This window comes from Triticum urartu, chromosome 4A (assembly GCF_056163025.1).
Source record: "Triticum urartu cultivar PI428250 chromosome 4A, HENAU_Tu73, whole genome shotgun sequence".
In the NCBI taxonomy this organism is placed as follows: domain Eukaryota; kingdom Viridiplantae; phylum Streptophyta; class Magnoliopsida; order Poales; family Poaceae; genus Triticum; species Triticum urartu.
The window spans coordinates 599,513,221-599,527,008 of record NC_141876.1 but is presented as its reverse complement, the minus strand read 5'-3'; the positions used below and the strand labels follow the sequence as shown (position 1 = coordinate 599,527,008).

The window sequence follows — 13,788 nt, the reverse complement described above, 5'->3', positions numbered from 1 at the left end:
CAGCTGTCGGAAGCATCATGTATGCTCAAGTATGTACACGCCCTGACTTAGCTTTTGTAACCGGGATGCTTGGCAGATTTCAATCTAATCCAGGACCGGACCACTGGAAGGCCGCAAAGAAAGTCTTGCGTTATATGCAAGGTACTAAAAATTTCATGCTTACATATAGAAAGTCCGATAACCTGGAAGTTATTGGTTATTCAGACTCTGATCTTGCCGGGTGTGTGGATAGTATGAAATCCACGTCAGGTTATATATTCACACTCGCTGGAGGAGCCATATCGTGGAAAAGCTCCAAGCAAAAGATAGTTGCCTCATCTACGATGATGGCAGAATATCTAGCATGTTTTGAGGCCACCGGGCAGGCTGTATTCCTAAAGAATTTCCTTCCCGGACTTAAAGTGGTTGACAGCATTTCCAAACCACTGACATTGTACTGCGATAATGAACCCGCAGTTTTCTATGCGAATAACAACAAGTCAAGTGCTGCTGCCAGGCACATTGACCTAAAGTACCATGTTGTTCAACATAGAATCCAAGATCAAACTATTAATGTTAAGCATATCAGTACGACACGTATGCTTGCGGATCCGCTTACTAAAGGCTTACCACCCAATATATTTCGTGAGCATGTAGCCGGCATGGGATTATTGGAAGCCTCTTGATTCTGGAATTATGGGACCGCTAATATAAACCACTCCCAATAAGTAAAATGCTTCCTTTTCGAAATAGGATGTGTGCTATGAGTATTGAGGTTCAATGGCTTTTCATCGGCTGTTGTAACACCTTACTCTGGTATATTATTCCTATGGAGAATGGACAAAAGTTATTGAGCCTAACGATCAAGGGGGAGAATGTTGGTATTGATCTAAAGGCCCAATGGGCCAAAACGAAAAAGATATAAAACAGAAGATAACTTAACGTGAGGGAGAGGGGTACGAACCAACGATCGTTCCCCTTAACCCCAACTCACGCGCCCTGATCGGGGGCACCCTAACCAACTATGGTTTTGGTCCCCTGTCGCCAGCGCACATATAAACAGATGGGGGAGCAGCCGGCACCAACGTCAGACTAGTTCTTGTACGGTTTACTCCTGCTCCCCACATCCCTAAACCCTAACCGATCTGGGGGAGCGCTGCACGACGGGAAGATCATCTCCAAGCTCTGCCCCTGTCCCAGGGCAGTGCCGGTGGCGCCCCGAGGGACGCCGCTACCTGCAGCGAGCATCTTCACCGAGCCTGCATCAAGCCTGCATCGAGCAGGCACGGGACTTCGCACCGTCGACACCAATGGCTGCTTCCATTGGTGGTAAGAACTCAACCCCTCTCTGATCTGTGCCATTGGTGATCTAATGTCTGGCTTATGATCTGTTAAGTAGATCCTACGGGATTATAAATCTATCAGCAACAAGACATGCCAGCTAGACAGTCGAATCTTCTTTGCTGTGCTGAGGTGAAGACAGTTTTGATGCCTCCCTCTGCTGTTTCTTTCACTTGCATTGTATGTGCTGGAATTAGGACTGGACGTACGAGCGAGCTTTTCGGCTCAGCCCGAAGCTCGCTCCAGCTCGGCCCGTTACAGCTAGGCTCGATAGGATTATCGAGCGGGCCGAGGTCTGAAAACAGGCCCGTTTTGCGACCGAGCCGAGCCGAGTTTCGGCCGGTCCAGCTCGGTGGCTCGCTTGCGGCGCAGCCCAATTCCATCATCGATCACAATAGCTAGCGCATTAGGGCACGAGCAACCACAGCCAGTCTCTCGTCTCTCACTTTCTCTGCTCTGCGCCGCCTCGCCTCTCTCTCGCCACGCCGCAAATCTGGATCGATGGCGACGAGCGACGCCGCGCTTCCTCACCAATTCGGCACCGACGGCGACGGGCGGCGCGACCGTTCCTCACCACACCGGACGTAGACGGACGCGCCTCCCCTGGTTTCTCGCGGAACGTGACGAGCCGGAGCAGGTACTTCCTTCCTTCCCAAATCCCAATCCCTAGCAGCAGCTCTTTTTGAACTTAGTACGCATGTGATGGATCAATGGATGGATGGATCGATGGATGTAGTCATGTAGTTCGAACTTCCCAAACCCTAGCCGTAGGTGTCTGCACTAGTACACATCTGGTGGATGGATGGATGGATGGATCGATGGACGTAGTCAGGTAGATGTAGGGCTAGATGGGTGGATCATGGATGGATGTATTGTAGTCTGTCCGGCTAGATGTAGCAGCAACGGATGTATGGATGGACTTGTAGTGCAGAATGGATGGATAGATCAAAATTTTCATTGATTCCATGTGTAATTAGTTTTCTGTTGTTGATGATCTACTTGTTGTAGCATAGCAGCTTGAAAAAAAATCTACTTGCTAGAAAATTACATAGACTCCATGTCTAATTAGATTACTGTTGTTGATGATTGACCGTTTGTTGTTTGCTGATGTGTGCAGACGCCTATCGTCGCAACAATGGACAAGCAAAAGGGGAAGGCGAGTGGGAAGGGAGAAGGAGAAAGAGAGGACGTTGGACTCCATTATGAAGAGAAAGTTGCCGGTCTCGGGGATACAGAAGGGGAATGGGAAGGGCAATGCAGCAACTACTACACGGCTGCCGAGGAAGCTGACAAATGATTCCAGCAATGTCCCAATCGTTGAGTTGTTGTATAAGGTAGAAAAGAAACCTCCGCCTCGACGTCTCCCTGACCCCACCGGCGCTGGCGTGCGTGTCGGAATCGCCGTTGCCTCCGGCTCCGCAAACTACTATGAGAGGGAGGCCACATCTTTGCAGGTATGTACGTGCAAAATATATATTTATGCAAGCTTGTGTATGTGCTGTTTTTGCTTTTTGAAAGTCAAATTTATGTGTGCCCAAGCTCATATATGCTGTTTTTGGTACCCAAATGTCAAATATATGTTTGTGCAAGCTCATGTGTGTGCTGTTTTTGATATCCAAATGTCAAATATATGTTTGTCCAAGCTCATGTGTGTGCTCTTTTTGGTATCCAAATGTTAAATATATGTTTGTGCAAGCTCATGTGTGTTGCTGTTTTTGCTATCCAAAAGTCAAATATATGTGTGTCCAAGCTCATGCGTGCTGTTTTTGCTATCCATAAGTCAAATATATGTGTGTCCAAGCTCATGCGTGTTGTTTTTGTGTGCTAGGCAATGGAGAATGATAAGCAAGCGGAGGAGGATCATGAAGAGGTGGAAGAGGATGAGGAGGAGGACGAGGAAGAGCAAGATACTTTGTTTGAGGTGCCGCCTGGGGTTGGTGACAAATCAAATTCAGATGGGTTTGTGGATAGTGAAGAAGAAGCCTTCGAAGGTGATGACATGTTCGAGGATGGTCTAGGCCTTGGTCATACGCCTCAAGAGTAAGAAACCGTACTTCTTAATTCGTGTGAGGATGAAGCAAAAAAAGTGCAACGAAAGAGTGCCAAGAAGCGAAGAGGTCAAGCTCCTTCGAGGTCGAGGTCGGCGGTTTGGACCTTCTTTAATAAGGTAAAGGTGCCATCAAAAGAAGGTTTGATGGAGTTGAAGGCACAATGTAATTATTGTGACAATCAATATGCATATGTCCAAGGTGGAAGCACCTCATCCATGGAAGACATATGGACACATGCAAGAATTACAAGGACAAGGTTAATAGGGATCTCATCCAAGCTACTCTATTTTTTAGAAAAACCAATGCAACAACAAGTGGTCCAGCAGTCCAGTGCATTGAGTATGATAAGGACCTCATCAAGGAGGTCATGGCAAAGATGATTTGTGTCCATGAGTACTCATTTAGAATGGTTGAACATAAATGGTTCAACATTCTCATGAAGTGCTTGAATCCAAACTATCAACCCATTGGAAGGAAGGCAATAAGAGCTGAATGCATGAGGGTTTTCAAGAAAGAAAGGGAGTTGCTTCAAGTTGCCTTAAAGGATGTGGACTTCATTAGTCTGACAACCGATTTGTGGACTAGCAACCAAACCATATCGTATATTTGTGAACTATGAACTTTGTATTATGTGGTTTTCACTAGTCATTGTTTGGCTGTCAATATTTTCTCAGTTTTATGTCAAAGTGGTAAGTGTTATGCTATGCAAAATCTCCTTGTTTGGGTGTCAATATTTGATGTTTTCCTGTGTAAAGTTCAATTGAAGTGTTGTCCAAAATTCAATAGAAATGCTGCCAATTCTTTCTCTCATATGTGTTCCATTGTTACAATTTTTGTAGAAGAATTCATATAAGAACATTATTTTTCATTACTATGACCATTTCTTAAAGCAATAGACTGCTGGATTGTTCATTTTTAGTAGTATAAACTGTTTGTTTTCCAAAATATAGGTTTAATTGCCGCAAAAAATCAAGTATATGCACTATATACAGAGGTCTGTACTATTAAATTGTTCTGGGAAAAACTGGCTTACGAGCCGCCTCGGTCTGAGCCGAGCCATAGCCAAAGCGAGCCGAGCCGGTTGAAGTAGGCTCGTTGGCTGAGCGAGCCGAGCCGCTCCAGAGCAAGCCAAAGCCAGACTCGGATCAAGCTCGGCTCGGCTCGGCTCGTGTCCAGCCCTAGCTGGAATGTGAAGTGGAGCCGTTAGATCTCTTCTTTGATCTCCTCAACTTAACATAGTTTCAATTTGTATTGTAATCTAGAACTCGATCGATAAAAATAAATAAACATTGATGAAGTATACTTCATATCACGGTTTTACAAAATTGCGACATCTATAGCAACATAGGTGGAATACACATGGATGAAGATCTCGACGGAATGTCTTTGAAAAGTATAATCTTACCTGCTAGCCATTGCTGGTGGCCTGGCATCTATGGAAGGAAAGGAACGAAGAATATTCAAAAACCCAGGCCTGCACTGTTGATTAGGTGGTGTCATTGGACAAATTAAAACTGATCTTCAAACTTCAGATCAGGCCTTCAGGGGGTAGTAGTCCCTTGTACAGGGCTTTTTCTCTTTATTCTCCTTTCTTTCTCTTGACTGACTTTGTTTTTTTTTTGTCACTTGGAATTCGATAAACAAATGATGAAGTATAAAGTGGTTCATATTACAATTTTACAAAAATTTAGGAACAAATATCCAGGGAGGTCAGATATGACTTCATTTTGCCATACTCATCAATCCCTCCCTCATTTCTTGTTCAGTTAACACAATCTAACTTGCAAGTGATCAAGCAGAATCAAGTACAATACAAATGGTCTCTCGTGCGAGTGAATGATCACATACTTTGTGAAACATGAGCTGATTAAAAAAACAACAGACTCGTACAGAAACAAGTGGAACATTCAGAGATTCAGTAAAGTTGTTGCCTCGCAAGTCAAACATTCAGACATGTCCTTCTGTCTGAAGAGCTTATAGCTTGTATCAGCAGTACACCATTTTCTCATCCAACAGCCTCCATCAGTTTATAGGCATACCTTCTTCCATCGCACATGAATAAACTTCAACATGGTACCATAGGGCCTACCAGTAGGGCGGCAAAAAGAACTATAGGTCACAGTTACGGGCACATGACAAGCAATGAGATACTAACAATTTCCTACCAATGCAAGGAGGATACAACTCATAAACCTCATATGGTGCATACTTGTAACAAAAATGTTAACATCCTGTTAAAGATATCTTCAGAAAAGAAAGACCCCCGAGATTTCTTGTCGCCGTACATCTAGTTAGTAATCCAGGACGAACAAGCATGGCTAAAACAACATTTCTTCTTCAACAACATTACCATCGATAAATACAAGTTTCTCCAAGAGTAAAAGGCATGACAGCATATCATAAATGCCAAGATGGAAACTTCAGCACTACATCATATTTTCCAAATACAAGTTTCTCCAAGAGTAAAAGGCATGACAGCATATCATAAATACAAGTTTCTCCAAGAGTACAGTTTACACTAGAAACTTCAGCACTACATCATATTTTCCCCATATACAGTAGAGGAACTATATATGCCAAGATGGAATGGAGATATAGAAATTAAACTACTTTATGAGGGATGCCATGACTCCATGACTGCATCACATGACTAACAAACCTACCTAGCTACATATGCAAGTGGTAATCAACAGCATGCTACTACTTCTACTGGTTTAGCAGTAGCAGCGTGCTGTTGCAGAATTAATCTTCACATCAGTTGTAGCTTGTCAAATTGTTGCGCACAATAGAGGATGCAGACACCTCCCACAAAATCGTAGTAGCACATATTGCTAATCGCAGACAACAGAGGGAAAGATTACAAACTGATCACAGGATGGCCGGGACTAATGACATCCTTCAAATTTGTCTACAGAAACAAATTTGTCCGATGGCAGGCAATATTAGCAGAGGAACAGATGTAAAGGAGATACAGTAATCCATAATTTATTGGACAAAACTAAAGCAGCAGCACTTTTTACTACTGTATTATTTTTCTCATGAACTATGACATGCGAGATTGCTGTCCGAGTTGAATTTCCTCACTCTCTGGATCTTCCGACGAACAGGATACATCCTAGACCATGTGAGGTCCGTCTCCAAGTTCAATTTCCTCATTTTCTGAATCTTCTGGTGAACGGATATGCTCCTCTTCTGCAGATGGCTTGAAAAACATGGCAGCGTGTTGCTCCATGAGCCAGACGACAGTGGTGAGCTCACCACCACAGTTCATCTGTCTGGCATGGGCGTCTCTGTTGTATCGGACAGACGCAAAGATGAGCAGACGCACCCATGCATCCAGGATGAGCGCCAATGCTTTGGTCATATCAAGCACACCACCTTGGCACGAGGATTCCAGATCTGGGCATCAACCGCCCCTTCAGTTTTTCCATGCCAGCACGATCAATACCTTCATGACGAGATATGATGCCCGACTTGTCAGGATTCCGTGTATCTACCAGCTCTAGAAGCAGATTGGCATATTTTACTCCACGCCGGAGAATGATGCCTGGCTTTCCATCTATCCTACAGCCCAGATCTCCTTGCAGGACGTGGGCAAGCTTCCCCTCTCTTCTTTTTTTCTGGGGGAGGGGTAAATCTGGGTTCAAAAACATAAGCACACGTATTCCAGCTTCATATAGGCTGCGTAGCTCGAGACCAGGTATCGCCTTCCCATATGCTGCATCCTTGTTCTTGGGGGTGCCGCTGCACAAGAGGAAAACATCTGTAAAGACATGCCAAGTAAGGATAATTTCTTGGAGTTCTGCACCGAAGCCCAGAGCTTCGGATAATTGCATACGCCTCCTGTTAGTATCTTCGAATGATTCGGGATGAAAGCTCAAATCGTATATCTCGCCGCATGGCATCATATGGCCCCCCGCGTAGCATGGGGACTGAATCTCATCCTTTACTCCGGGGTCATGAATCTCCTTCACAACTTACCACACACTTTGGAACACCAACTCCTTGACATCCTCTGAAATCACTAAGGTCTCAGAGTAGTGAATTTTGTTCCACCAATCCTCGAGCCCTATCATCTTGGTCACTCTGCTGGTTAGCTTTGTTGTGTCACGGGAGCAGAAATGCAGCAAGTTAAACTGCCCAATGGAGCCTGACCACCCTCTATTGCCTGCCGCAGCCTTGACATAATGACATTACCAAGCTTGGTCCACCCTCTTCTCCACAAGAAATTACATGTCCAGGTCGACCCCAAAGTACTGAACACTGAGGCCATATCCAACAGGAAGGCACCAACCAACAAGATGTAAGTGATGGCAACATCAAGTCTGCTGTAACCAATTTTATTGCCACTTAACTGAAATAGTACGGATGCACCAACAGTGGCCAGGGGCGAAACCAGACGGAACAGGTAGCCATACCAAGTGTGGATCACCACTGCCTTGGTGTAGATAATGTCATACATCAGGGACAATTCCATCTCCACCACCCTGAGCGTAGTTTTCCATTCCCAACTCCGTACATAAAATTTGGACAAGATCACACCAGTTGCAATACGGAACCTAAACAAAGCCACAGGAGAATCAGCCATAGCGCCCTTGCAAAGGGGGAGCATGTCATGAGAAAACAGAAGGAGCTCTTCTTCATCGCGCTCTTTTGCCCTTCTTGGCCCCCGGGGATGAAGCTCATCGGAGTAAGTAGGGAGAGCATGAGGTTTTCTGATGGAGCTCCGGATGCTGTCCAGGATGGCGCACTTGAGTGCCCATATCCTCTCCCCGTACTTGCTGAGACCGACGCCAAACATCAAGCTGGTAGCCAATCCCAACAAGGTGGGGATCTCGGCGATATGCTTATAGAGGACATAAGCAACCCCAAAGGCTTGGACACTGAGATTTAGCAGGTGGCGTGGCCAAAGCTTGTTGTCCTCAAGGGCGTAGGCGGTGATGGTGTCCTGGCTACCAAGATGCACCAGGAGGAAGGGCGCCCAGAATACCGCAAGCTTTTGCTCACGCAGCGAACCGCTGATGGAGAGATGGCCGAGGGTGTAGGCAGCGGTGGAGTCGGCCATGAGGTACGCTAGCCAGAGGAGGATCTTCAGCACGGCAGAAGCTCCTCCCCCGCGTCGCTCCGCTCGGGGTGACTCGAGCGGCGACGAAATCCTAGCGCGCGCCGCCGCCCCCTGCTAGCTCCCCCCTCGCCGCCACCAGAGTAGGTCTCCGGGCAAGCCTGTGCGGCCGACGAGGACGGTGGCGGCGAGGATCTGCTGCTCCGCCTCCGTGCGGAGAGCCACGGACGCCGAGGCGGCGGCCTCGGAAGGAGAGGCGACGGCTGGCTCTCCGGCGAGCAGTGGTCGCGGGTGCTGCTCTGCCCCCTCGGCCGCGCGAGCGGCGTGGTGGCGGCGGTCGTTTGACGGCTGGTCTTCGCGTGCGGTCTTCCCCGGCCGGACGGCGCCAGATCTGCAGGTCTTTCCCTCCCCCTCTCATAGCTCCTTCCACCTCGGCGTTGCTGGTCCTTGGCGGTCCCTAGTCGCCGGATCTGGTGCGCTTGGGGTGTGAGAGTGGCGGCAGTCCGGGAGAAATCCTTGGCCGGTGTGGGCCGGCAACGACGGTGACGACATCAATTGTTGTCGTGCCCCTCCCTGGAGGCTCCGTCGAGGTTCTGTTCCCCTCTCCCCCCCCCCCCCTCTCGCCCCGGGTGAAAACCTCATCCTTTTGGATGGGGCGGCAGTGGCGCTCTCCGCCCTCACCTTCCTGGAGGTGCCGCTCTGGTGGTTTGAGAGATGCAAGGGCGTTCTGATTTGGGGATTGGGGGATCGACGGTCGCGTGGTCCGATTTTATCGTTCTGCGCTTCCTTCCTCAGCACCTTCGATCTTGATAGCTTCATCCCTTCGTGTGTGGCTCTATGTGTGTGGGCGAGGATCTTCCAAGGCGAGCTCGACTCAGCTGGGGGTGGGGCTGAGTATCTCTCAAGGTTGTTCGTGGCTGCCATCTCATCTGGCTCTAGGGTGAGCTTCCCCATCTTCCGATGGAACGGCGTCCTTCGAGCCAGGACGAGGGGCAGGGGTCCTCTTCGGAGATGGTTTTGGGTAGGTTGTTGCAGCTCACCACTCCTGGTGCATATGAGGGCATGCTCCCTGCCTATGATGGGTCTCATCTTGTTAGTGCTTCCGCTCCACCTATGGTGCTCATTCTGCGGTTGGGGACATCATCGACATCAAGCGAAGCTTTGTTGTTCATTATGTTGTAGTGTTTGGTGTTGTTGAGGTTTGCAAGTTGTCTAGTAGCACCATGTATCTGCCGTCTTTTTCTTTTTCCTCTTGTAAGGTGTTGTCCGATGTAACTCCTGGCCGGTTGATGGCTTTGTTAATTCAAAGCCGGGCTCTCTCTCGAGCCTTTGTTCTAAAAAAAGATACAACACAGGGTTTACTTTACAATGGGTGCCCAAATTGTTGTTTGTTACCAAACACTAACAAACGTTGGGTGGTTTATGTTATTAATTATCATACGCGGGTTCTCGTGCAACTTACTTGTATCTTGTCATGCCATATTTTATTTCTAAGTCAGACTCATCCCTTTATAGTTATTAGGTCCATTTTGAATTTTGGAATACTATGACATGCTAGATTAATTTAGCAGAAATCCTCAGTGACCATTGTTACTACATTTTCTATTCTTTTTTGAAATTCGATTTGTTCTCCATCCAACAGTACTTTCATGTGTGTATTTTTCATCGTGAATTTATAGTGGCACCAGAAATCCTCATGGCCAATCAACCTTAATTGAGCGGTTTGTGGAAGTGCATATTACTCATATTCACTAGCCAAACCAAGTTTGTCAAGTTCTCTGTTCACACTGATTCATTCAATTCTGATTTCACATAGCAAGTATTTTTCTTGTCATGATTGCAGGAGAATGACACAAGGATTTTCATAAGTCAACAATTCTGATTTCACATAGTAGGTATTTTTTTGTCAAGATTGGATGAGAAGGACGGGGATTTACATAAGTCAAGAAGGTTGAAAGGAGGATACAGAACGTATAAAGTTATCTTCATGACTAGGGATCAAGATTTATTATCTCCATATCTTTATGAAGCACATGCGAGCTGGAATCTTTTTACCCCCATCACATGGTGTATCCCATGTTCATGACTTGGGCAAAGCACCCAAGTCCATGGTGCATAACTACAACTTGATGCAATAATTAGTAGTACTCCCTTCATCCAGAAATACTTGTCATCAAAATGGATAAAAGGTGATGTATCTAGATGTATTTTAGTTCTAGATACATCTTTTTTTATCCATTTTAATGACAAATATTTTCGGACGAAGGGAGTATATATTTAATAATGAACTTCGAAATCGATAGTTAATTAATTATCCCAGTCCTGAAAATATTATACCCTTGTGGCTATAGCAGGTGAGTCCAGCTGCATTCAAAGTCAAACTCTCACAGCCCCCCACCCCCCTCCCCCAATCGAAAAGAACATATATGCCAATTATTTGTTATCGAAGTGAAGCTCGCGCCGAAATCTATTCAATGAGTCAACATTTCTCATTATTCCTCGGTCTTGTTAGAGTTGTGTCGAATATTATTGTATAAGGTAGGTTACAGTTGGGCTTGGTTTTGGACTGTGTGTAGACAGGGTAGGAGTTGTGTCCTAATAAGACACTTATATCCTAGGCCTCTCATATATATCGAGGGTAGACACACGATGTGACCTATGCCAACATAATAGCACGGGCACGCGGGGGGAGCCGGCGACGTGTGCCGGCGCCCGGGCGGCCGGGGTGCGGTATTGTAGCGGTGTCATGGGGAGGAGCGCCCATAGTCATGCCCTGAGGATGTAGCCATATCGGTGAACCTCGTTAACAAATCTCGGTGTTGTGCTGGTGTGATTGCTTGATCCTCGTTAGATCGACGGAGCGCCTCGGATTTATTCTATCAAGTGGTATCATGAGCAAGGTTTTGAAGTCATCGGATTTGTTGGATCAAAAGATCTTGGCGGCAGCAGGTTACTAGCGGTGGCGGCTCTCGATGGAATCGTGCAGCAGCAAGAGTTGTCGGTGTCTCGGAGTCGACAAGATCGATCGAGATGCGGCGAGGCAGCACAGACGAGGCCCTGGCAGAGGGACGTATTCACGGGTGGTGCCCTAGGCAGTCCAGCGCGATCGGGACAACGGGCGCGCGCATGGGCGGCGGCCCGAAGTGCGTTCCAGCGCACTGATTGGCCAAGTCTACTAAGTCGGGCGTGCAGGAGGCCATGCAGATGGCTGGTCAATGTATGGACGGGCTAGTTTGTGGAGCTGCAGATGCACAAGGTCGAGGCATGCAAGTGGAGACGTACACACAAGATTTGTTTGAAGAAAGGGCGTCACATGTGGTGTGCTTGCCATCGGGTGCTTGAGAGAAAAAGGAAAAAGGGAAATTTGGGTCAGCTTGTGCCATGTTTGGGCACGGGAGGCTGCCACTGATATGTCGTTTTTGGGGTTTTCTCTGTGTTACATGATGGCAGCGGTCAATGCACTGCAGGAAATAAGGACGCGGAGTCGCAATATTCATGGAATATCAATGTCAATTGGTAGTTGGATCAATGTTTATTTTGGTCTGAAGGCTGCGTGTTTTCAAGTGTTGCATCAAGGTGGATGTTTAATCTGTTGGTGTGACGGGTTGCTTGATTGTGTAGCGGAATGCCAAGTTGATCAAGATGGAGCACATGCGACGAGGATGGCGGCATGCATATATGGCTCGGAGGAGTCTGGAGCTCGTCGTGGCAGGTATCATGCATGCACAGGGCGTCAAGGCAATGCACAGATGTGTGAGGCGGACACGACGCAGGGTGGAGCATGATTACAGTCGGATAACTTTGGCTGGGTCGGACTGGACAGTCTGGCGGACCGACATGGATGTTGGTTAAAGCAGAAGACGGCGGTGATTTCAGCGACGACGACATAGGAGCGTGATGCTGATGGTGGCCGACTTCTGGGGCGTGTAAACACGTGATGCGGGCTTGAGGGCTTGTGCGGCTTCGACAGACTATGACGCGGGGTTGATTCAAGATGGTGCGCACAGGAGAGTTTGGAGTCGACAGGGCGCGGGAGGGTGGCACGTACAACCATCATGGAGTCATGTTGAAGGTGGAGATGGAGTTTAATAGAAGACTTCACTCTGTACTGATGGAGGGGCTACGACGTAAGAATTCGGAGAATCGAAGCCTATTTCAGCAGGTAAAGCGAGAGACACGTGGATCGGACTGGGCGCCAGTGGTCTGATGGAGACGTGATACTCGGCATCGGTCGGTAATGATCGATGGTTCTCTGCAGTGGGGGTTGAGGGAGTGTGGGCTAGCTACCCGGGAGACTTGACCAGGACAGCAGAGGCTCGGCGCGGTGATAGCGGCGAGGCGTGCGGTAAGCACGGGACACAGCGACAGGCCAGGGCACCGGTGGTCAGATATGTTGTTAGACAAAGTGTGCAAGGGGGTGCTGAAGCAGTGTTGACGAGTACCGGATTCAAGTTGGTGACTAGGTCTATCGGTGCCGATTGATGAACTGGAGTTGACCATGAAGAATCTGAGAAAGTGGCGGAAAGTCTGAAATTGTCAAAAGCTGAGAGAATACATGGCCGTATATTTTGTGGTGTTCAGTGCATATGGCAAAGTGCGGATGACAAATACAGAAGGAGGCGGAGTGTTATAGCCGTGGGACATGTCAGAGACTATCCGGGAAAAAGAATGAGACAACTGTGAATTTGACTCAGGGTGACACAGGGCGACGGTGAAATTCCATCAAGTTTCAGACAGATGGTCAAGAAAAAGCGGTGATGTTGAGTTCAGGTAACTCTTGTATGTGACGTCCAATATGTGAGTTGTTCATTTTTTCACGCAGACAATGGTTGGTGTGTGATATTGTTGAATGGATACTCCGGAAGTTGGAAACACAAGGTAGAGTAATGAGGAACTTAATTTTGCTCGAGTATTGACTGTGAAGAAGACGAGAAGGGACTACAGTTGCAGGTGGAGTCATATGGAGTCTGGGAGTAGCAGCGGTGCTCATGGCGTATCTCAAGTCCAATGTACATGGAGGTTTGACGCACGGACGAATTCAAGATGGTGGAGAATAGTCGCCAAGGTGGAGTTTGTTAGAGTTGTGTCGAATATTATTGTACAAGGTAGGTTACAGTTGGACTTGGTTTTGGACTGTGTGTAAACAGGATAAGAGTTGTGTCCTAATAGAACACTTGTATCCTAGGCCTCTCATATATATCGGGGGTAGACACACGATGTAACCTATGCCAACATAATAGCACAGGCACGCGGGGGGAGCCGGCGGCGTGTGCCGGCGCCCGGGCGGCCGGGGTGCGGTATTGTAGCGGTGTCATGGGGAGGAGCGCCCATAGTCATGCCCCGATGATATAGCCA

General features: G+C 47.5%; 1 pseudogene; it reads right to left on the bottom strand.

The window, feature by feature from the left end:
* Positions 1-5,826: 5,826 nt before the first annotated feature.
* Positions 5,827-9,387, bottom strand: LOC147977117 (uncharacterized; annotated as a pseudogene).
* Between the last annotated feature and the right edge of the window lie 4,401 nt (positions 9,388-13,788).